The sequence below is a fragment of the Pungitius pungitius genome, chromosome 12, assembly GCF_949316345.1.
Source record: "Pungitius pungitius chromosome 12, fPunPun2.1, whole genome shotgun sequence".
In the NCBI taxonomy this organism is placed as follows: Eukaryota; Metazoa; Chordata; class Actinopteri; order Perciformes; family Gasterosteidae; genus Pungitius; species Pungitius pungitius.
The window spans coordinates 14,010,288-14,026,917 of NC_084911.1; the positions used below are offsets into that span (position 1 = coordinate 14,010,288).

A 16,630-nucleotide genomic window follows, 5' to 3' on the forward strand; every position below is an offset into this window, starting at 1 on the left:
TTTGTTCATCGTGTCCATAGGCGGCTATTTTGAAATCTTTTGCCCTATATTTTTCTGTATCAGCATTGGTGGTTCAATGGTAGAATTCTTGCTTCCCATGCGAGAGATCTGGGTCCGATTCCCAGCCAGTGCAGAATAACTTTCGCTTCAATAAAATGTCCTTTTAAGAGTTTTTTATTTGTTCATCACGTCCATATGCGGCCATTTTGAAATCTCTTGACCTATATTTTGTCGTATAAGCATTGGTGGTTCAATGGTAGAATTCTCGCTTGCCATGCGAGAGATCTGGGTCAGATTCCCAGCCAGTGTAGAATAAGTGTTGCTTCAATAAAATGTCCTTTTCAGAGTTTTTTATTTGTTCATCGTGTCCATAGGCGGCTATTTTGAAATCTCTTGCCCTATATTTTTCTGTATCAGCATTGGTGGTTCAATGGTAGAATTCTTGCTTCCCATGCGAGAGATCTGGGTCCGATTCCCAGCCAGTGCAGAATAACTTTCGCTTCAATAAAATGTCCTTTTAAGAGTTTTTTATTTGTTCATCACGTCCATATGCGGCCATTTTGAAATCTCTTGACCTATATTTTGTCGTATAAGCATTGGTGGTTCAATGGTAGAATTCTCGCTTGCCATGCGAGAGATCTGGGTCAGATTCCCAGCCAGTGTAGAATAAGTGTTGCTTCAATAAAATGTCCTTTTCAGAGTTTTTTATTTGTTCATCGTGTCCATAGGCGGCTATTTTGAAATCTCTTGCCCTATATTTTTCTGTATCAGCATTGGTGGTTCAATGGTAGAATTCTCGCTTCCCATGCGAGAGATCTGGGTCCGATTCCCAGCCAGTGCAGAATAACTGTTGCTTCAATAAAATGTCCTTTTAAGAGTTTTTTATTTGTTCATCACGTCCATATGCAGCCATTTTGAAATCTCTTGACCTATATTTTGTCGTATAAGCATTGGTGGTTCAATGGTAGAATTCTCGCTTGCCATGCGAGAGATCTGGGTCCGATTCCCAGCCAGTGCAGAATAACTGTTGCTTCAATAAAATGTCCTTTTCAGAGTTTTTTATTTATTCATCGTGTCCATAGGCGGCTATTTTGAAATCTCTTACCCTATATTTTTCTGTATCAGCATTGGTGGTTCAATGGTAGAATTCTCGCTTGCCATGCGAGAGATCTGGGTCCGATTCCCAGCTAGTGCAGAATAACTGTTGCTTCAATAAAATTACCTTTTCAGAATTTTTTATTTGTTCATCGTGTCCATAGGCGGCTATTTTGAAATCTCTTGCCCTATATTTTTCTGTATCAGCATTGGTGGTTCAATGGTAGAATTCTTGCTTCCCATGCGAGAGATCTGGGTCCGATTCCCAGCTAGTGCAGAATAACTGTTGCTTCAATAAAATTACCTTTTCAGAATTTTTTATTTGTTCATCGTGTCCATAGGCGGCTATTTTGAAATCTCTTGCCCTATATTTTTCTGTATCAGCATTGGTGGTTCAATGGTAGAATTCTTGCTTCCCATGCGAGAGATCTGGGTCCGATTCCCAGCCAGTGCAGAATAACTTTCGCTTCAATAAAATGTCCTTTTAAGAGTTTTTTATTTGTTCATCACGTCCATATGCGGCCATTTTGAAATCTCTTGACCTATATTTTGTCGTATAAGCATTGGTGGTTCAATGGTAGAATTCTCGCTTGCCATGCGAGAGATCTGGGTCCGATTCCCAGCCAGTGTAGAATAACTGTTGCTTCAATAAAATGTCCTTTTCAGAGTTTTTTATTTGTTCATCGTGTCCATAGGCGGCTATTTTGAAATCTCTTGCCCTATATTTTTCTGTATCAGCAGTGGTGGTTCAATGGTAGAATTCTCGCTTCCCATGCGAGAGATCTGGGTCCGATTCCCAGCCAGTGCAGAATAACTGTTGCTTCAATAAAATGTCCTTTTAAGAGTTTTTTATTTGTTCATCACGTCCATATGCAGCCATTTTGAAATCTCTTGACCTATATTTTGTCGTATAAGCATTGGTGGTTCAATGGTAGAATTCTCGCTTGCCATGCGAGAGATCTGGGTCCGATTCCCAGCCAGTGCAGAATAACTGTTGCTTCAATAAAATGTCCTTTTCAGAGTTTTTTATTTGTTCATCGTGTCCATAGGCGGCTATTTTGAAATCTCTTACCCTATATTTTTCTGTATCAGCATTGGTGGTTCAATGGTAGAATTCTCGCTTGCCATGCGAGAGATCTGGGTCCGATTCCCAGCCAGTGCAGAGTAACTTTCGCGTCAATAAAATTGTCCTTTTTACAGTTTTTTAATTGTTCATCATGTCCATAGGCAGCCCTTTTGAAATCTCTTGCCCTAAATTTTGTCGTTTAAGCATTGGTGGTTCAATGGTAGACTTCTCGCTTGCCATGCGAGAGATCTGGCTCGATTCCCAGCCAGTGCAGAATAACTTTCGCTTCAATAAAATGTCCTTTTCAGACTTTTTTATTTGTTCATCGTGTCCATAGGCGGCTATTTTGAAATCTCTTGCCCTATATTTTTCTGTATCAGCATTGGTGGTTCAATGGTAGAATTCTCGCTTCCCATGCGAGAGATCTGGGTCCGATTCCCAGCCAGTGCAGAATAACTGTTGCTTCAATAAAATGTCCTTTTAAGAGTTTTTTATTTGTTCATCACGTCCATATGCAGCCATTTTGAAATCTCTTGACCTATATTTTGTCGTATAAGCATTGGTGGTTCAATGGTAGAATTCTCGCTTGCCATGCGAGAGATCTGGGTCCGATTCCCAGCCAGTGCAGAATAACTGTTGCTTCAATAAAATTACCTTTTCAGAATTTTTTATTTGTTCATCGTGTCCATAGGCGGCTATTTTGAAATCTTTTGCCCTATATTTTTCTGTATAAGCATTGGTGGTTCAATGGTAGAATTCTCGCTTGCCATGCGAGAGATCTGGGTCCGATTCCCAGCTAGTGCAGAATAACTGTTGCTTCAATAAAATTACCTTTTCAGAATTTTTTATTTGTTCATCGTGTCCATAGGCGGCTATTTTGAAATCTCTTGCCCTATATTTTTCTGTATCAGCATTGGTGGTTCAATGGTAGAATTCTTGCTTCCCATGCGAGAGATCTGGGTCCGATTCCCAGCCAGTGCAGAATAACTGTTGCTTCAATAAAATGTCCTTTTAAGAGTTTTTTATTTGTTCATCACGTCCATATGCAGCCATTTTGAAATCTCTTGACCTATATTTTTCTGTATAAGCATTGGTGGTGCAATGGTAGAATACTCGCTTCCCATGCGAGAGATCTGTGTCCGATTCCCAGCCAGTGCAGAATAACTTTAGCTTCAATAAAATGTCCTTTTAAGAGTTTTTTATTTGTTCATCACGTCCATATGCGGCCATTTTGAAATCTCTTGACCTATATTTTGTCGTATAAGCATTGGTGGTTCAATGGTAGAATTCTCGCTTGCCATGCGAGAGATCTGGGTCCGATTCCCAGCCAGTGCAGAATAACTGTTGCTTCAATAAAATTACCTTTTCAGAATTTTTTATTTGTTCATCGTGTCCATAGGCGGCTATTTTGAAATCTTTTGCCCTATATTTTTCTGTATCAGCATTGGTGGTTCAATGGTAGAATTCTTGCTTCCCATGCGAGAGATCTGGGTCCGATTCCCAGCCAGTGCAGAATAACTTTCGCTTCAATAAAATGTCCTTTTAAGAGTTTTTTATTTGTTCATCACGTCCATATGCGGCCATTTTGAAATCTCTTGACCTATATTTTGTCGTATAAGCATTGGTGGTTCAATGGTAGAATTCTCGCTTGCCATGCGAGAGATCTGGGTCCGATTCCCAGCCAGTGTAGAATAAGTGTTGCTTCAATAAAATGTCCTTTTCAGAGTTTTTTATTTGTTCATCGTGTCCATAGGCGGCTATTTTGAAATCTCTTGCCCTATATTTTTCTGTATCAGCATTGGTGGTTCAATGGTAGAATTCTCGCTTCCCATGCGAGAGATCTGGGTCCGATTCCCAGCCAGTGCAGAATAACTGTTGCTTCAATAAAATGTCCTTTTAAGAGTTTTTTATTTGTTCATCACGTCCATATGCAGCCATTTTGAAATCTCTTGACCTATATTTTGTCGTATAAGCATTGGTGGTTCAATGGTAGAATTCTCGCTTGCCATGCGAGAGATCTGGGTCCGATTCCCAGCCAGTGCAGAATAACTGTTGCTTCAATAAAATGTCCTTTTCAGAGTTTTTTATTTATTCATCGTGTCCATAGGCGGCTATTTTGAAATCTCTTACCCTATATTTTTCTGTATCAGCATTGGTGGTTCAATGGTAGAATTCTCGCTTGCCATGCGAGAGATCTGGGTCCGATTCCCAGCTAGTGCAGAATAACTGTTGCTTCAATTAAATTACCTTTTCAGAATTTTTTATTTGTTCATCGTGTCCATAGGCGGCTATTTTGAAATCTCTTGCCCTATATTTTTCTGTATCAGCATTGGTGGTTCAATGGTAGAATTCTTGCTTCCCATGCGAGAGATCTGGGTCCGATTCCCAGCTAGTGCAGAATAACTGTTGCTTCAATAAAATTACCTTTTCAGAATTTTTTATTTGTTCATCGTGTCCATATGCGGCCATTTTGAAATCTCTTGACCTATATTTTGTCGTATAAGCATTGGTGGTTCAATGGTAGAATTCTCGCTTGCCATGCGAGAGATCTGGGTCCGATTCCCAGCCAGTGTAGAATAACTGTTGCTTCAATAAAATGTCCTTTTCAGAGTTTTTTATTTGTTCATCGTGTCCATAGGCGGCTATTTTGAAATCTCTTGCCCTATATTTTTCTGTATCAGCAGTGGTGGTTCAATGGTAGAATTCTCGCTTCCCATGCGAGAGATCTGGGTCCGATTCCCAGCCAGTGCAGAATAACTGTTGCTTCAATAAAATGTCCTTTTAAGAGTTTTTTATTTGTTCATCACGTCCATATGCAGCCATTTTGAAATCTCTTGACCTATATTTTGTCGTATAAGCATTGGTGGTTCAATGGTAGAATTCTCGCTTGCCATGCGAGAGATCTGGGTCCGATTCCCAGCCAGTGCAGAATAACTGTTGCTTCAATAAAATGTCCTTTTCAGAGTTTTTTATTTGTTCATCGTGTCCATAGGCGGCTATTTTGAAATCTCTTACCCTATATTTTTCTGTATCAGCATTGGTGGTTCAATGGTAGAATTCTCGCTTGCCATGCGAGAGATCTGGGTCCGATTCCCAGCCAGTGCAGAGTAACTTTCGCGTCAATAAAATTGTCCTTTTTACAGTTTTTTAATTGTTCATCATGTCCATAGGCAGCCCTTTTGAAATCTCTTGCCCTAAATTTTGTCGTTTAAGCATTGGTGGTTCAATGGTAGACTTCTCGCTTGCCATGCGAGAGATCTGGCTCGATTCCCAGCCAGTGCAGAATAACTTTCGCTTCAATAAAATGTCCTTTTCAGACTTTTTTATTTGTTCATCGTGTCCATAGGCGGCTATTTTGAAATCTCTTGCCCTATATTTTTCTGTATCAGCATTGGTGGTTCAATGGTAGAATTCTCGCTTCCCATGCGAGAGATCTGGGTCCGATTCCCAGCCAGTGCAGAATAACTGTTGCTTCAATAAAATGTCCTTTTAAGAGTTTTTTATTTGTTCATCACGTCCATATGCAGCCATTTTGAAATCTCTTGACCTATATTTTGTCGTATAAGCATTGGTGGTTCAATGGTAGAATTCTCGCTTGCCATGCGAGAGATCTGGGTCCGATTCCCAGCCAGTGCAGAATAACTGTTGCTTCAATAAAATTACCTTTTCAGAATTTTTTATTTGTTCATCGTGTCCATAGGCGGCTATTTTGAAATCTTTTGCCCTATATTTTTCTGTATCAGCATTGGTGGTTCAATGGTAGAATTCTCGCTTCCCATGCGAGAGATCTGGGTCCGATTCCCAGCTAGTGCAGAATAACTGTTGCTTCAATAAAATTACCTTTTCAGAATTTTTTATTTGTTCATCGTGTCCATAGGCGGCTATTTTGAAATCTCTTGCCCTATATTTTACTGTATCAGCATTGGTGGTTCAATGGTAGAATTCTTGCTTCCCATGCGAGAGATCTGGGTCCGATTCCCAGCCAGTGCAGAATAACTTTCGCTTCAATAAAATGTCCTTTTAAGAGTTTTTTATTTGTTCATCACGTCCATATGCGGCCATTTTGAAATCTCTTGACCTATATTTTGTCGTATAAGCATTGGTGGTTCAATGGTAGAATTCTCGCTTGCCATGCGAGAGATCTGGGTCCGATTCCCAGCCAATGTAGAATAACTGTTGCTTCAATAAAATGTCCTTTTCAGAGTTTTTTATTTGTTCATCGTGTCCATAGGCGGCTATTTTGAAATCTCTTGCCCTATATTTTTCTGTATCAGCATTGGTGGTTCAATGGTAGAATTCTCGCTTCCCATGCAAGAGATCTGGGTCCGATTCCCAGCCAGTGCAGAATAACTGTTGCTTCAATAAAATGTCCTTTTAAGAGTTTTTTATTTGTTCATCACGTCCATATGCAGCCATTTTGAAATCTCTTGACCTATATTTTTCTGTATAAGCATTGGTGGTTCAATGGTAGAATACTCGCTTCCCATGCGAGAGATCTGTGTCCGATTCCCAGCCAGTGCAGAATAACTTTAGCTTCAATAAAATGTCCTTTTAAGAGTTTTTTATTTGTTCATCACGTCCATATGCGGCCATTTTGAAATCTCTTGACCTATATTTTGTCGTATAAGCATTGGTGGTTCAATGGTAGAATTCTCGCTTCCCATGCAAGAGATCTGGGTCCGATTCCCAGCCAGTGCAGAATAATTGTTGCTTCAATAAAATGTCCTTTTAAGAGTTTTTTATTTGTTCATCACGTCCATATGCAGCCATTTTGAAATCTCTTGACCTATATTTTTCTGTATAAGCATTGGTGGTTCAATGGTAGAATACTCGCTTCCCATGCGAGAGATCTGTGTCCGATTCCCAGCCAGTGCAGAATAACTTTAGCTTCAATAAAATGTCCTTTTAAGAGTTTTTTATTTGTTCATCACGTCCATATGCGGCCATTTTGAAATCTCTTGACCTATATTTTGTCGTATAAGCATTGGTGGTTCAATGGTAGACTTCTCGCTTGCCATGCGAGAGATCTGGCTCGATTCCCAGCCAGTGCAGAATAACTTTCGCTTCAATAAAATGTCCTTTTCAGACTTTTTTATTTGTTCATCGTGTCCATAGGCGGCTATTTTGAAATCTCTTGCCCTATATTTTTCTGTATCAGCATTGGTGGTTCAATGGTAGAATTCTCGCTTCCCATGCGAGAGATCTGGGTCCGATTCCCAGCCAGTGCAGAATAACTGTTGCTTCAATAAAATGTCCTTTTAAGAGTTTTTTATTTGTTCATCACGTCCATATGCAGCCATTTTGAAATCTCTTGACCTATATTGTGTCGTATAAGCATTGGTGGTTCAATGGTAGAATTCTCGCTTGCCATGCGAGAGATCTGGGTCCGATTCCCAGCCAGTGCAGAATAACTGTTGCTTCAATAAAATTACCTTTTCAGAATTTTTTATTTGTTCATCGTGTCCATAGGCGGCTATTTTGAAATCTTTTGCCCTATATTTTTCTGTATCAGCATTGGTGGTTCAATGGTAGAATTCTCGCTTCCCATGCGAGAGATCTGGGTCCGATTCCCAGCTAGTGCAGAATAACTGTTGCTTCAATAAAATTACCTTTTCAGAATTTTTTATTTGTTCATCACGTCCATATGCAGCCATTTTGAAATCTCTTGACCTATATTTTGTCGTATAAGCATTGGTGGTTCAATGGTAGAATACTCGCTTCCCATGCGAGAGAACTGGGTCCGATTCCCAGCCAGTGCAGAATAACTTTAGCTTCAATAAAATGTCCTTTTAAGAGTTTTTTATTTGTTCATCACGTCCATATGCGGCCATTTTGAAATCTCTTGACCTATATTTTGTCGTATATGCATTGGTGGTTCAATGGTAGAATACTCGCTTCCCATGCGAGAGAACTGGGTCCGATTCCCAGCCAGTGCAGAATAACTTTAGCTTCAATAAAATGTCCTTTTAAGAGTTTTTTATTTGTTCATCGTGTCCATATGCGGCCATTTTGAAATCTCTTGACTTATATTTTGTCGTAAAAGCATTGGTGGTTCAATGGTAGAATTCTCGCTTGCCATGCGAGAGATCTGGGTCCGATTCCCAGCCAGTGCAGAATAACTGTTGCTTCAATAAAATTACCTTTTCAGAATTTTTTATTTGTTCATCGTGTCCATAGGCGGCTATTTTGAAATCTTTTGCCCTATATTTTTCTGTATCAGCATTGGTGGTTCAATGGTAGAATTCTCGCTTCCCATGCGAGAGATCTGGGTCCGATTCCCAGCTAGTGCAGAATAACTGTTGCTTCAATAAAATTACCTTTTCAGAATTTTTTATTTGTTCATCACGTCCATATGCAGCCATTTTGAAATCTCTTGACCTATATTTTGTCGTATAAGCATTGGTGGTTCAATGGTAGAATACTCGCTTCCCATGCGAGAGAACTGGGTCCGATTCCCAGCCAGTGCAGAATAACTTTAGCTTCAATAAAATGTCCTTTTAAGAGTTTTTTATTTGTTCATCGCGTCCATATGCGGCCATTTTGAAATCTCTTGACCTATATTTTGTCGTATATGCATTGGTGGTTCAATGGTAGAATACTCGCTTCCCATGCGAGAGAACTGGGTCCGATTCCCAGCCAGTGCAGAATAACTTTAGCTTCAATAAAATGTCCTTTTAAGAGTTTTTTATTTGTTCATCGTGTCCATATGCGGCCATTTTGAAATCTCTTGACTTATATTTTGTCGTAAAAGCATTGGTGGTTCAATGGTAGAATTCTCGCTTGCCATGCGAGAGATCTGGGTCCGATTCCCAGCCAGTGCAGAATAACTGTTGCTTCAATAAAATTACCTTTTCAGAATTTTTTATTTGTTCATCGTGTCCATAGGCGGCTATTTTGAAATCTTTTGCCCTATATTTTTCTGTATAAGCATTGGTGGTTCAATGGTAGAATTCTCGCTTGCCATGCGAGAGATCTGGGTCCGATTCCCAGCTAGTGCAGAATAACTGTTGCTTCAATAAAATTACCTTTTCAGAATTTTTTATTTGTTCATCGTGTCCATAGGCGGCTATTTTGAAATCTCTTGCCCTATATTTTTCTGTATCAGCATTGGTGGTTCAATGGTAGAATTCTTGCTTCCCATGCGAGAGATCTGGGTCCGATTCCCAGCCAGTGCAGAATAACTGTTGCTTCAATAAAATGTCCTTTTAAGAGTTTTTTATTTGTTCATCACGTCCATATGCAGCCATTTTGAAATCTCTTGACCTATATTTTTCTGTATAAGCATTGGTGGTTCAATGGTAGAATACTCGCTTCCCATGCGAGAGATCTGTGTCCGATTCCCAGCCAGTGCAGAATAACTGTTGCTTCAATAAAATGTCCTTTTAAGAGTTTTTTATTTGTTCATCACGTCCATATGCAGCCATTTTGAAATCTCTTGACCTATATTTTGTCGTATAAGCATTGGTGGTTCAATGGTAGAATTCTCGCTTGCCATGCGAGAGATCTGGGTCCGATTCCCAGCCAGTGCAGAATAACTGTTGCTTCAATAAAATTACCTTTTCAGAATTTTTTATTTGTTCATCGTGTCCATAGGCGGCTATTTTGAAATCTCTTGCCCTATATTTTTCTGTATCAGCATTGGTGGTTCAATGGTAGAATTCTTGCTTCCCATGCGAGAGATCTGGGTCCGATTCCCAGCCAGTGCAGAATAACTGTTGCTTCAATAAAATGTCCTTTTAAGAGTTTTTTATTTGTTCATCACGTCCATATGCAGCCATTTTGAAATCTCTTGACCTATATTTTTCTGTATAAGCATTGGTGGTTCAATGGTAGAATACTCGCTTCCCATGCGAGAGATCTGTGTCCGATTCCCAGCCAGTGCAGAATAACTGTTGCTTCAATAAAATGTCCTTTTAAGAGTTTTTTATTTGTTTATCACGTCCATATGCAGCCATTTTGAAATCTCTTGACCTATATTTTGTCGTATAAGCATTGGTGGTTCAATGGTAGAATTCTCGCTTGCCATGCGAGAGATCTGGGTCCGATTCCCAGCCAGTGCAGAATAACTGTTGCTTCAATAAAATTACCTTTTCAGAATTTTTTATTTGTTCATCGTGTCCATAGGCGGCTATTTTGAAATCTTTTGCCCTATATTTTTCTGTATCAGCATTGGTGGTTCAATGGTAGAATTCTCGCTTCCCATGCGAGAGATCTGGGTCCGATTCCCAGCTAGTGCAGAATAACTGTTGCTTCAATAAAATTACCTTTTCAGAATTTTTTATTTGTTCATCGTGTCCATAGGCGGCTATTTTGAAATCTCTTGCCCTATATTTTTCTGTATCAGCATTGGTGGTTCAATGGTAGAATTCTTGCTTCCCATGCGAGAGATCTGGGTCCGATTCCCAGCCAGTGCAGAATAACTGTTGCTTCAATAAAATGTCCTTTTAAGAGTTTTTTATTTGTTCATCACGTCCATATGCAGCCATTTTGAAATCTCTTGCCCTATATTTTTCTGTATCAGCATTGGTGGTTCAATGGTAGAATTCTCGCTTGCCATGCGAGAGATCTGGGTCCGATTCCCAGCCAGTGCAGAATAACTGTTGCTTCAATAAAATTACCTTTTCAGAATTTTTTATTTGTTCATCGTGTCCATAGGCGGCTATTTTGAAATCTTTTGCCCTATATTTTTCTGTATCAGCATTGGTGGTTCAATGGTAGAATTCTCGCTTCCCATAAGAGAGATCTGGGTCCGATTCCCAGCTAGTGCAGAATAACTGTTGCTTCAATAAAATTACCTTTTCAGAATTTTTTATTTGTTCATCGTGTCCATAGGCGGCTATTTTGAAATCTTTTGCCCTATATTTTTCTGTATAAGCATTGGTGGTTCAATGGTAGAATTCTCGCTTGCCATGCGAGAGATCTGGGTCCGATTCCCAGCTAGTGCAGAATAACTGTTGCTTCAATAAAATTACCTTTTCAGAATTTTTTATTTGTTCATCGTGTCCATAGGCGGCTATTTTGAAATCTCTTGCCCTATATTTTTCTGTATCAGCATTGGTGGTTCAATGGTAGAATTCTTGCTTCCCATGCGAGAGATCTGGGTCCGATTCCCAGCCAGTGCAGAATAACTGTTGCTTCAATAAAATGTCCTTTTAAGAGTTTTTTATTTGTTCATCACGTCCATATGCGGCCATTTTGAAATCTCTTGACCTATATTTTGTCGTATAAGCATTGGTGGTTCAATGGTAGAATTCTCGCTTCCCATGCAAGAGATCTGGGTCCGATTCCCAGCCAGTGCAGAATAACTGTTGCTTCAATAAAATGTCCTTTTAAGAGTTTTTTATTTGTTCATCACGTCCATATGCAGCCATTTTGAAATCTCTTGACCTATATTTTTCTGTATAAGCATTGGTGGTTCAATGGTAGAATACTCGCTTCCCATGCGAGAGATCTGTGTCCGATTCCCAGCCAGTGCAGAATAACTTTAGCTTCAATAAAATGTCCTTTTAAGAGTTTTTTATTTGTTCATCACGTCCATATGCGGCCATTTTGAAATCTCTTGACCTATATTTTGTCGTATAAGCATTGGTGGTTCAATGGTAGACTTCTCGCTTGCCATGCGAGAGATCTGGCTCGATTCCCAGCCAGTGCAGAATAACTTTCGCTTCAATAAAATGTCCTTTTCAGACTTTTTTATTTGTTCATCGTGTCCATAGGCGGCTATTTTGAAATCTCTTGCCCTATATTTTTCTGTATCAGCATTGGTGGTTCAATGGTAGAATTCTCGCTTCCCATGCGAGAGATCTGGGTCCGATTCCCAGCCAGTGCAGAATAACTGTTGCTTCAATAAAATGTCCTTTTAAGAGTTTTTTATTTGTTCATCACGTCCATATGCAGCCATTTTGAAATCTCTTGACCTATATTGTGTCGTATAAGCATTGGTGGTTCAATGGTAGAATTCTCGCTTGCCATGCGAGAGATCTGGGTCCAATTCCCAGCCAGTGCAGAATAACTGTTGCTTCAATAAAATTACCTTTTCAGAATTTTTTATTTGTTCATCGTGTCCATAGGCGGCTATTTTGAAATCTTTTGCCCTATATTTTTCTGTATCAGCATTGGTGGTTCAATGGTAGAATTCTCGCTTCCCATGCGAGAGATCTGGGTCCGATTCCCAGCTAGTGCAGAATAACTGTTGCTTCAATAAAATTAACTTTTCAGAATTTTTTATTTGTTCATCACGTCCATATGCAGCCATTTTGAAATCTCTTGACCTATATTTTGTCGTATAAGCATTGGTGGTTCAATGGTAGAATACTCGCTTCCCATGCGAGAGATCTGTGTCCGATTCCCAGCCAGTGCAGAATAACTTTAGCTTCAATAAAATGTCCTTTTAAGAGTTTTTTATTTGTTCATCACGTCCATATGCGGCCATTTTGAAATCTCTTGACCTATATTTTGTCGTATAAGCATTGGTGGTTCAATGGTAGAATTCTCGCTTGCCATGCGAGAGATCTGGGTCCGATTCCCAGCCAGTGCAGAATAACTGTTGCTTCAATAAAATTACCTTTTCAGAATTTTTTATTTGTTCATCGTGTCCATAGGCGGCTATTTTGAAATCTTTTGCCCTATATTTTTCTGTATAAGCATTGGTGGTTCAATGGTAGAATTCTCGCTTGCCATGCGAGAGATCTGGGTCCGATTCCCAGCTAGTGCAGAATAACTGTTGCTTCAATAAAATTACCTTTTCAGAATTTTTTATTTGTTCATCGTGTCCATAGGCGGCTATTTTGAAATCTCTTGCCCTATATTTTTCTGTATCAGCATTGGTGGTTCAATGGTAGAATTCTTGCTTCCCATGCGAGAGATCTGGGTCCGATTCCCAGCCAGTGCAGAATAACTGTTGCTTCAATAAAATGTCCTTTTAAGAGTTTTTTATTTGTTCATCACGTCCATATGCAGCCATTTTGAAATCTCTTGACCTATATTTTTCTGTATAAGCATTGGTGGTTCAATGGTAGAATACTCGCTTCCCATGCGAGAGATCTGTGTCCGATTCCCAGCCAGTGCAGAATAACTGTTGCTTCAATAAAATGTCCTTTTAAGAGTTTTTTATTTGTTCATCACGTCCATATGCAGCCATTTTGAAATCTCTTGACCTATATTTTGTCGTATAAGCATTGGTGGTTCAATGGTAGAATTCTCGCTTGCCATGCGAGAGATCTGGGTCCGATTCCCAGCCAGTGCAGAATAACTGTTGCTTCAATAAAATTACCTTTTCAGAATTTTTTATTTGTTCATCGTGTCCATAGGCGGCTATTTTGAAATCTTTTGCCCTATATTTTTCTGTATCAGCATTGGTGGTTCAATGGTAGAATTCTCGCTTCCCATAAGAGAGATCTGGGTCCGATTCCCAGCTAGTGCAGAATAACTGTTGCTTCAATAAAATTACCTTTTCAGAATTTTTTATTTGTTCATCGTGTCCATAGGCGGCTATTTTGAAATCTTTTGCCCTATATTTTTCTGTATAAGCATTGGTGGTTCAATGGTAGAATTCTCGCTTGCCATGCGAGAGATCTGGGTCCGATTCCCAGCTAGTGCAGAATAACTGTTGCTTCAATAAAATTACCTTTTCAGAATTTTTTATTTGTTCATCGTGTCCATAGGCGGCTATTTTGAAATCTCTTGCCCTATATTTTTCTGTATCAGCATTGGTGGTTCAATGGTAGAATTCTTGCTTCCCATGCGAGAGATCTGGGTCCGATTCCCAGCCAGTGCAGAATAACTGTTGCTTCAATAAAATGTCCTTTTAAGAGTTTTTTATTTGTTCATCACGTCCATATGCAGCCATTTTGAAATCTCTTGACCTATATTTTTCTGTATAAGCATTGGTGGTTCAATGGTAGAATACTCGCTTCCCATGCGAGAGATCTGTGTCCGATTCCCAGCCAGTGCAGAATAACTGTTGCTTCAATAAAATGTCCTTTTAAGAGTTTTTTATTTGTTTATCACGTCCATATGCAGCCATTTTGAAATCTCTTGACCTATATTTTGTCGTATAAGCATTGGTGGTTCAATGGTAGAATTCTCGCTTGCCATGCGAGAGATCTGGGTCCGATTCCCAGCCAGTGCAGAATAACTGTTGCTTCAATAAAATTACCTTTTCAGAATTTTTTTATTTGTTCATCGTGTCCATAGGCGGCTATTTTGAAATCTTTTGCCCTATATTTTTCTGTATAAGCATTGGTGGTTCAATGGTAGAATTCTCGCTTGCCATGCGAGAGATCTGGGTCCGATTCCCAGCTAGTGCAGAATAACTGTTGCTTCAATAAAATTACCTTTTCAGAATTTTTTATTTGTTCATCGTGTCCATAGGCGGCTATTTTGAAATCTCTTGCCCTATATTTTTCTGTATCAGCATTGGTGGTTCAATGGTAGAATTCTTGCTTCCCATGCGAGAGATCTGGGTCCGATTCCCAGCCAGTGCAGAATAACTGTTGCTTCAATAAAATGTCCTTTTAAGAGTTTTTTATTTGTTCATCACGTCCATATGCAGCCATTTTGAAATCTCTTGACCTATATTTTTCTGTATAAGCATTGGTGGTTCAATGGTAGAATACTCGCTTCCCATGCGAGAGATCTGTGTCCGATTCCCAGCCAGTGCAGAATAACTGTTGCTTCAATAAAATGTCCTTTTAAGAGTTTTTTATTTGTTCATCACGTCCATATGCAGCCATTTTGAAATCTCTTGACCTATATTTTGTCGTATAAGCATTGGTGGTTCAATGGTAGAATTCTCGCTTGCCATGCGAGAGATCTGGGTCCGATTCCCAGCCAGTGCAGAATAACTGTTGCTTCAATAAAATGTCCTTTTCAGACTTTTTTATTTGTTCATCGTGTCCATAGGCGGCTATTTTGAAATCTTTTGCCCTATATTTTTCTGTATCAGCATTGGTGGTTCAATGGTAGAATTCTCGCTTCCCATAAGAGAGATCTGGGTCCGATTCCCAGCTAGTGCAGAATAACTGTTGCTTCAATAAAATTACCTTTTCAGAATTTTTTATTTGTTCATCGTGTCCATAGGCGGCTATTTTGAAATCTTTTGCCCTATATTTTTCTGTATAAGCATTGGTGGTTCAATGGTAGAATTCTCGCTTGCCATGCGAGAGATCTGGGTCCGATTCCCAGCTAGTGCAGAATAACTGTTGCTTCAATAAAATTACCTTTTCAGAATTTTTTATTTGTTCATCGTGTCCATAGGCGGCTATTTTGAAATCTCTTGCCCTATATTTTTCTGTATCAGCATTGGTGGTTCAATGGTAGAATTCTTGCTTCCCATGCGAGAGATCTGGGTCCGATTCCCAGCCAGTGCAGAATAACTGTTGCTTCAATAAAATGTCCTTTTAAGAGTTTTTTATTTGTTCATCACGTCCATATGCAGCCATTTTGAAATCTCTTGACCTATATTTTTCTGTATAAGCATTGGTGGTTCAATGGTAGAATACTCGCTTCCCATGCGAGAGATCTGTGTCCGATTCCCAGCCAGTGCAGAATAACTGTTGCTTCAATAAAATGTCCTTTTAAGAGTTTTTTATTTGTTTATCACGTCCATATGCAGCCATTTTGAAATCTCTTGACCTATATTTTGTCGTATAAGCATTGGTGGTTCAATGGTAGAATTCTCGCTTGCCATGCGAGAGATCTGGGTCCGATTCCCAGCCAGTGCAGAATAACTGTTGCTTCAATAAAATTACCTTTTCAGAATTTTTTATTTGTTCATCGTGTCCATAGGCGGCTATTTTGAAATCTTTTGCCCTATATTTTTCTGTATAAGCATTGGTGGTTCAATGGTAGAATTCTCGCTTGCCATGCGAGAGATCTGGGTCCGATTCCCAGCTAGTGCAGAATAACTGTTGCTTCAATAAAATTACCTTTTCAGAATTTTTTATTTGTTCATCGTGTCCATAGGCGGCTATTTTGAAATCTCTTGCCCTATATTTTTCTGTATCAGCATTGGTGGTTCAATGGTAGAATTCTTGCTTCCCATGCGAGAGATCTGGGTCCGATTCCCAGCCAGTGCAGAATAACTGTTGCTTCAATAAAATGTCCTTTTAAGAGTTTTTTATTTGTTCATCACGTCCATATGCAGCCATTTTGAAATCTCTTGCCCTATATTTTTCTGTATCAGCATTGGTGGTTCAATGGTAGAATTCTCGCTTGCCATGCGAGAGATCTGGGTCCGATTCCCAGCCAGTGCAGAATAACTGTTGCTTCAATAAAATGTCCTTTTAAGAGTTTTTTATTTGTTCATCACGTCCATATGCGGCCATTTTGAAATCTCTTGACCTATATTTTGTCGTATAAGCATTGGTGGTTCAATGGTAGAATTCTCGCTTCCCATGCAAGAGATCTGGGTCCGATTCCCAGCCAGTGAAGAATAACTGTTGCTTCAATAAAATGTCCTTTTAAGAG

General features: G+C 39.4%; 68 non-coding genes across 68 annotated transcripts; all 68 read left to right on the forward strand.

Annotated features, from left to right (window-relative positions):
* The first annotated feature begins 62 nt into the window (after window positions 1-62).
* Window positions 63-133, forward strand: trnag-ccc (transfer RNA glycine (anticodon CCC)). The gene has a single exon. It is a non-coding gene; the product is annotated as a tRNA-Gly (tRNA).
* A 283-nt stretch (window positions 134-416) lies between these two features.
* On the forward strand, window positions 417-487 carry trnag-ccc (transfer RNA glycine (anticodon CCC)). Its single transcript has one exon. It is a non-coding gene; the product is annotated as a tRNA-Gly (tRNA).
* A 283-nt stretch (window positions 488-770) lies between these two features.
* trnag-ccc (transfer RNA glycine (anticodon CCC)) lies at window positions 771-841 on the forward strand. Its single transcript has one exon. It is a non-coding gene; the product is annotated as a tRNA-Gly (tRNA).
* A 106-nt stretch (window positions 842-947) lies between these two features.
* Window positions 948-1,018, forward strand: trnag-gcc (transfer RNA glycine (anticodon GCC)). Its single transcript has one exon. It is a non-coding gene; the product is annotated as a tRNA-Gly (tRNA).
* Window positions 1,019-1,301: 283 nt separating this feature from the next.
* trnag-ccc (transfer RNA glycine (anticodon CCC)) lies at window positions 1,302-1,372 on the forward strand. Its single transcript has one exon. It is a non-coding gene; the product is annotated as a tRNA-Gly (tRNA).
* A 106-nt stretch (window positions 1,373-1,478) lies between these two features.
* trnag-ccc (transfer RNA glycine (anticodon CCC)) lies at window positions 1,479-1,549 on the forward strand. Its single transcript has one exon. It is a non-coding gene; the product is annotated as a tRNA-Gly (tRNA).
* A 283-nt stretch (window positions 1,550-1,832) lies between these two features.
* On the forward strand, window positions 1,833-1,903 carry trnag-ccc (transfer RNA glycine (anticodon CCC)). The gene has a single exon. It is a non-coding gene; the product is annotated as a tRNA-Gly (tRNA).
* A 106-nt stretch (window positions 1,904-2,009) lies between these two features.
* trnag-gcc (transfer RNA glycine (anticodon GCC)) lies at window positions 2,010-2,080 on the forward strand. The gene has a single exon. It is a non-coding gene; the product is annotated as a tRNA-Gly (tRNA).
* Window positions 2,081-2,186: 106 nt separating this feature from the next.
* Window positions 2,187-2,257, forward strand: trnag-gcc (transfer RNA glycine (anticodon GCC)). Its single transcript has one exon. It is a non-coding gene; the product is annotated as a tRNA-Gly (tRNA).
* A 283-nt stretch (window positions 2,258-2,540) lies between these two features.
* trnag-ccc (transfer RNA glycine (anticodon CCC)) lies at window positions 2,541-2,611 on the forward strand. Its single transcript has one exon. It is a non-coding gene; the product is annotated as a tRNA-Gly (tRNA).
* Window positions 2,612-2,717: 106 nt separating this feature from the next.
* On the forward strand, window positions 2,718-2,788 carry trnag-gcc (transfer RNA glycine (anticodon GCC)). Its single transcript has one exon. It is a non-coding gene; the product is annotated as a tRNA-Gly (tRNA).
* A 283-nt stretch (window positions 2,789-3,071) lies between these two features.
* On the forward strand, window positions 3,072-3,142 carry trnag-ccc (transfer RNA glycine (anticodon CCC)). Its single transcript has one exon. It is a non-coding gene; the product is annotated as a tRNA-Gly (tRNA).
* A 283-nt stretch (window positions 3,143-3,425) lies between these two features.
* Window positions 3,426-3,496, forward strand: trnag-gcc (transfer RNA glycine (anticodon GCC)). Its single transcript has one exon. It is a non-coding gene; the product is annotated as a tRNA-Gly (tRNA).
* A 106-nt stretch (window positions 3,497-3,602) lies between these two features.
* On the forward strand, window positions 3,603-3,673 carry trnag-ccc (transfer RNA glycine (anticodon CCC)). The gene has a single exon. It is a non-coding gene; the product is annotated as a tRNA-Gly (tRNA).
* A 283-nt stretch (window positions 3,674-3,956) lies between these two features.
* On the forward strand, window positions 3,957-4,027 carry trnag-ccc (transfer RNA glycine (anticodon CCC)). The gene has a single exon. It is a non-coding gene; the product is annotated as a tRNA-Gly (tRNA).
* Window positions 4,028-4,133: 106 nt separating this feature from the next.
* Window positions 4,134-4,204, forward strand: trnag-gcc (transfer RNA glycine (anticodon GCC)). Its single transcript has one exon. It is a non-coding gene; the product is annotated as a tRNA-Gly (tRNA).
* A 283-nt stretch (window positions 4,205-4,487) lies between these two features.
* Window positions 4,488-4,558, forward strand: trnag-ccc (transfer RNA glycine (anticodon CCC)). Its single transcript has one exon. It is a non-coding gene; the product is annotated as a tRNA-Gly (tRNA).
* Window positions 4,559-4,841: 283 nt separating this feature from the next.
* Window positions 4,842-4,912, forward strand: trnag-ccc (transfer RNA glycine (anticodon CCC)). The gene has a single exon. It is a non-coding gene; the product is annotated as a tRNA-Gly (tRNA).
* A 106-nt stretch (window positions 4,913-5,018) lies between these two features.
* On the forward strand, window positions 5,019-5,089 carry trnag-gcc (transfer RNA glycine (anticodon GCC)). The gene has a single exon. It is a non-coding gene; the product is annotated as a tRNA-Gly (tRNA).
* Window positions 5,090-5,195: 106 nt separating this feature from the next.
* Window positions 5,196-5,266, forward strand: trnag-gcc (transfer RNA glycine (anticodon GCC)). Its single transcript has one exon. It is a non-coding gene; the product is annotated as a tRNA-Gly (tRNA).
* Window positions 5,267-5,549: 283 nt separating this feature from the next.
* trnag-ccc (transfer RNA glycine (anticodon CCC)) lies at window positions 5,550-5,620 on the forward strand. Its single transcript has one exon. It is a non-coding gene; the product is annotated as a tRNA-Gly (tRNA).
* A 106-nt stretch (window positions 5,621-5,726) lies between these two features.
* On the forward strand, window positions 5,727-5,797 carry trnag-gcc (transfer RNA glycine (anticodon GCC)). Its single transcript has one exon. It is a non-coding gene; the product is annotated as a tRNA-Gly (tRNA).
* A 106-nt stretch (window positions 5,798-5,903) lies between these two features.
* trnag-ccc (transfer RNA glycine (anticodon CCC)) lies at window positions 5,904-5,974 on the forward strand. The gene has a single exon. It is a non-coding gene; the product is annotated as a tRNA-Gly (tRNA).
* Window positions 5,975-6,080: 106 nt separating this feature from the next.
* trnag-ccc (transfer RNA glycine (anticodon CCC)) lies at window positions 6,081-6,151 on the forward strand. The gene has a single exon. It is a non-coding gene; the product is annotated as a tRNA-Gly (tRNA).
* A 283-nt stretch (window positions 6,152-6,434) lies between these two features.
* Window positions 6,435-6,505, forward strand: trnag-ccc (transfer RNA glycine (anticodon CCC)). Its single transcript has one exon. It is a non-coding gene; the product is annotated as a tRNA-Gly (tRNA).
* Window positions 6,506-6,611: 106 nt separating this feature from the next.
* trnag-ccc (transfer RNA glycine (anticodon CCC)) lies at window positions 6,612-6,682 on the forward strand. The gene has a single exon. It is a non-coding gene; the product is annotated as a tRNA-Gly (tRNA).
* Window positions 6,683-6,788: 106 nt separating this feature from the next.
* On the forward strand, window positions 6,789-6,859 carry trnag-ccc (transfer RNA glycine (anticodon CCC)). Its single transcript has one exon. It is a non-coding gene; the product is annotated as a tRNA-Gly (tRNA).
* A 106-nt stretch (window positions 6,860-6,965) lies between these two features.
* On the forward strand, window positions 6,966-7,036 carry trnag-ccc (transfer RNA glycine (anticodon CCC)). The gene has a single exon. It is a non-coding gene; the product is annotated as a tRNA-Gly (tRNA).
* Window positions 7,037-7,318: 282 nt separating this feature from the next.
* Window positions 7,319-7,389, forward strand: trnag-ccc (transfer RNA glycine (anticodon CCC)). Its single transcript has one exon. It is a non-coding gene; the product is annotated as a tRNA-Gly (tRNA).
* A 106-nt stretch (window positions 7,390-7,495) lies between these two features.
* On the forward strand, window positions 7,496-7,566 carry trnag-gcc (transfer RNA glycine (anticodon GCC)). The gene has a single exon. It is a non-coding gene; the product is annotated as a tRNA-Gly (tRNA).
* A 106-nt stretch (window positions 7,567-7,672) lies between these two features.
* On the forward strand, window positions 7,673-7,743 carry trnag-ccc (transfer RNA glycine (anticodon CCC)). Its single transcript has one exon. It is a non-coding gene; the product is annotated as a tRNA-Gly (tRNA).
* A 106-nt stretch (window positions 7,744-7,849) lies between these two features.
* Window positions 7,850-7,920, forward strand: trnag-ccc (transfer RNA glycine (anticodon CCC)). Its single transcript has one exon. It is a non-coding gene; the product is annotated as a tRNA-Gly (tRNA).
* A 106-nt stretch (window positions 7,921-8,026) lies between these two features.
* Window positions 8,027-8,097, forward strand: trnag-ccc (transfer RNA glycine (anticodon CCC)). Its single transcript has one exon. It is a non-coding gene; the product is annotated as a tRNA-Gly (tRNA).
* A 106-nt stretch (window positions 8,098-8,203) lies between these two features.
* Window positions 8,204-8,274, forward strand: trnag-gcc (transfer RNA glycine (anticodon GCC)). The gene has a single exon. It is a non-coding gene; the product is annotated as a tRNA-Gly (tRNA).
* A 106-nt stretch (window positions 8,275-8,380) lies between these two features.
* On the forward strand, window positions 8,381-8,451 carry trnag-ccc (transfer RNA glycine (anticodon CCC)). Its single transcript has one exon. It is a non-coding gene; the product is annotated as a tRNA-Gly (tRNA).
* Window positions 8,452-8,557: 106 nt separating this feature from the next.
* On the forward strand, window positions 8,558-8,628 carry trnag-ccc (transfer RNA glycine (anticodon CCC)). Its single transcript has one exon. It is a non-coding gene; the product is annotated as a tRNA-Gly (tRNA).
* A 106-nt stretch (window positions 8,629-8,734) lies between these two features.
* Window positions 8,735-8,805, forward strand: trnag-ccc (transfer RNA glycine (anticodon CCC)). The gene has a single exon. It is a non-coding gene; the product is annotated as a tRNA-Gly (tRNA).
* Window positions 8,806-8,911: 106 nt separating this feature from the next.
* On the forward strand, window positions 8,912-8,982 carry trnag-gcc (transfer RNA glycine (anticodon GCC)). Its single transcript has one exon. It is a non-coding gene; the product is annotated as a tRNA-Gly (tRNA).
* Window positions 8,983-9,265: 283 nt separating this feature from the next.
* On the forward strand, window positions 9,266-9,336 carry trnag-ccc (transfer RNA glycine (anticodon CCC)). Its single transcript has one exon. It is a non-coding gene; the product is annotated as a tRNA-Gly (tRNA).
* Window positions 9,337-9,442: 106 nt separating this feature from the next.
* trnag-ccc (transfer RNA glycine (anticodon CCC)) lies at window positions 9,443-9,513 on the forward strand. Its single transcript has one exon. It is a non-coding gene; the product is annotated as a tRNA-Gly (tRNA).
* Window positions 9,514-9,619: 106 nt separating this feature from the next.
* trnag-gcc (transfer RNA glycine (anticodon GCC)) lies at window positions 9,620-9,690 on the forward strand. The gene has a single exon. It is a non-coding gene; the product is annotated as a tRNA-Gly (tRNA).
* A 106-nt stretch (window positions 9,691-9,796) lies between these two features.
* On the forward strand, window positions 9,797-9,867 carry trnag-ccc (transfer RNA glycine (anticodon CCC)). Its single transcript has one exon. It is a non-coding gene; the product is annotated as a tRNA-Gly (tRNA).
* Window positions 9,868-9,973: 106 nt separating this feature from the next.
* trnag-ccc (transfer RNA glycine (anticodon CCC)) lies at window positions 9,974-10,044 on the forward strand. The gene has a single exon. It is a non-coding gene; the product is annotated as a tRNA-Gly (tRNA).
* A 106-nt stretch (window positions 10,045-10,150) lies between these two features.
* Window positions 10,151-10,221, forward strand: trnag-gcc (transfer RNA glycine (anticodon GCC)). The gene has a single exon. It is a non-coding gene; the product is annotated as a tRNA-Gly (tRNA).
* Window positions 10,222-10,327: 106 nt separating this feature from the next.
* trnag-ccc (transfer RNA glycine (anticodon CCC)) lies at window positions 10,328-10,398 on the forward strand. Its single transcript has one exon. It is a non-coding gene; the product is annotated as a tRNA-Gly (tRNA).
* Window positions 10,399-10,504: 106 nt separating this feature from the next.
* trnag-ccc (transfer RNA glycine (anticodon CCC)) lies at window positions 10,505-10,575 on the forward strand. Its single transcript has one exon. It is a non-coding gene; the product is annotated as a tRNA-Gly (tRNA).
* A 106-nt stretch (window positions 10,576-10,681) lies between these two features.
* On the forward strand, window positions 10,682-10,752 carry trnag-gcc (transfer RNA glycine (anticodon GCC)). Its single transcript has one exon. It is a non-coding gene; the product is annotated as a tRNA-Gly (tRNA).
* A 460-nt stretch (window positions 10,753-11,212) lies between these two features.
* trnag-ccc (transfer RNA glycine (anticodon CCC)) lies at window positions 11,213-11,283 on the forward strand. The gene has a single exon. It is a non-coding gene; the product is annotated as a tRNA-Gly (tRNA).
* Window positions 11,284-11,389: 106 nt separating this feature from the next.
* On the forward strand, window positions 11,390-11,460 carry trnag-ccc (transfer RNA glycine (anticodon CCC)). Its single transcript has one exon. It is a non-coding gene; the product is annotated as a tRNA-Gly (tRNA).
* Window positions 11,461-11,566: 106 nt separating this feature from the next.
* Window positions 11,567-11,637, forward strand: trnag-ccc (transfer RNA glycine (anticodon CCC)). The gene has a single exon. It is a non-coding gene; the product is annotated as a tRNA-Gly (tRNA).
* Window positions 11,638-11,919: 282 nt separating this feature from the next.
* Window positions 11,920-11,990, forward strand: trnag-ccc (transfer RNA glycine (anticodon CCC)). The gene has a single exon. It is a non-coding gene; the product is annotated as a tRNA-Gly (tRNA).
* A 283-nt stretch (window positions 11,991-12,273) lies between these two features.
* trnag-ccc (transfer RNA glycine (anticodon CCC)) lies at window positions 12,274-12,344 on the forward strand. Its single transcript has one exon. It is a non-coding gene; the product is annotated as a tRNA-Gly (tRNA).
* A 106-nt stretch (window positions 12,345-12,450) lies between these two features.
* trnag-ccc (transfer RNA glycine (anticodon CCC)) lies at window positions 12,451-12,521 on the forward strand. The gene has a single exon. It is a non-coding gene; the product is annotated as a tRNA-Gly (tRNA).
* A 106-nt stretch (window positions 12,522-12,627) lies between these two features.
* trnag-gcc (transfer RNA glycine (anticodon GCC)) lies at window positions 12,628-12,698 on the forward strand. The gene has a single exon. It is a non-coding gene; the product is annotated as a tRNA-Gly (tRNA).
* A 283-nt stretch (window positions 12,699-12,981) lies between these two features.
* trnag-ccc (transfer RNA glycine (anticodon CCC)) lies at window positions 12,982-13,052 on the forward strand. The gene has a single exon. It is a non-coding gene; the product is annotated as a tRNA-Gly (tRNA).
* Window positions 13,053-13,158: 106 nt separating this feature from the next.
* trnag-ccc (transfer RNA glycine (anticodon CCC)) lies at window positions 13,159-13,229 on the forward strand. Its single transcript has one exon. It is a non-coding gene; the product is annotated as a tRNA-Gly (tRNA).
* A 106-nt stretch (window positions 13,230-13,335) lies between these two features.
* Window positions 13,336-13,406, forward strand: trnag-gcc (transfer RNA glycine (anticodon GCC)). The gene has a single exon. It is a non-coding gene; the product is annotated as a tRNA-Gly (tRNA).
* A 460-nt stretch (window positions 13,407-13,866) lies between these two features.
* On the forward strand, window positions 13,867-13,937 carry trnag-ccc (transfer RNA glycine (anticodon CCC)). The gene has a single exon. It is a non-coding gene; the product is annotated as a tRNA-Gly (tRNA).
* Window positions 13,938-14,043: 106 nt separating this feature from the next.
* Window positions 14,044-14,114, forward strand: trnag-ccc (transfer RNA glycine (anticodon CCC)). The gene has a single exon. It is a non-coding gene; the product is annotated as a tRNA-Gly (tRNA).
* Window positions 14,115-14,220: 106 nt separating this feature from the next.
* On the forward strand, window positions 14,221-14,291 carry trnag-gcc (transfer RNA glycine (anticodon GCC)). Its single transcript has one exon. It is a non-coding gene; the product is annotated as a tRNA-Gly (tRNA).
* A 284-nt stretch (window positions 14,292-14,575) lies between these two features.
* Window positions 14,576-14,646, forward strand: trnag-ccc (transfer RNA glycine (anticodon CCC)). Its single transcript has one exon. It is a non-coding gene; the product is annotated as a tRNA-Gly (tRNA).
* Window positions 14,647-14,752: 106 nt separating this feature from the next.
* On the forward strand, window positions 14,753-14,823 carry trnag-ccc (transfer RNA glycine (anticodon CCC)). Its single transcript has one exon. It is a non-coding gene; the product is annotated as a tRNA-Gly (tRNA).
* Window positions 14,824-14,929: 106 nt separating this feature from the next.
* Window positions 14,930-15,000, forward strand: trnag-gcc (transfer RNA glycine (anticodon GCC)). The gene has a single exon. It is a non-coding gene; the product is annotated as a tRNA-Gly (tRNA).
* Window positions 15,001-15,460: 460 nt separating this feature from the next.
* On the forward strand, window positions 15,461-15,531 carry trnag-ccc (transfer RNA glycine (anticodon CCC)). Its single transcript has one exon. It is a non-coding gene; the product is annotated as a tRNA-Gly (tRNA).
* Window positions 15,532-15,637: 106 nt separating this feature from the next.
* trnag-ccc (transfer RNA glycine (anticodon CCC)) lies at window positions 15,638-15,708 on the forward strand. Its single transcript has one exon. It is a non-coding gene; the product is annotated as a tRNA-Gly (tRNA).
* Window positions 15,709-15,814: 106 nt separating this feature from the next.
* trnag-gcc (transfer RNA glycine (anticodon GCC)) lies at window positions 15,815-15,885 on the forward strand. Its single transcript has one exon. It is a non-coding gene; the product is annotated as a tRNA-Gly (tRNA).
* Window positions 15,886-16,168: 283 nt separating this feature from the next.
* trnag-ccc (transfer RNA glycine (anticodon CCC)) lies at window positions 16,169-16,239 on the forward strand. The gene has a single exon. It is a non-coding gene; the product is annotated as a tRNA-Gly (tRNA).
* Window positions 16,240-16,345: 106 nt separating this feature from the next.
* Window positions 16,346-16,416, forward strand: trnag-gcc (transfer RNA glycine (anticodon GCC)). Its single transcript has one exon. It is a non-coding gene; the product is annotated as a tRNA-Gly (tRNA).
* The last annotated feature ends 214 nt before the right edge of the window (window positions 16,417-16,630 follow it).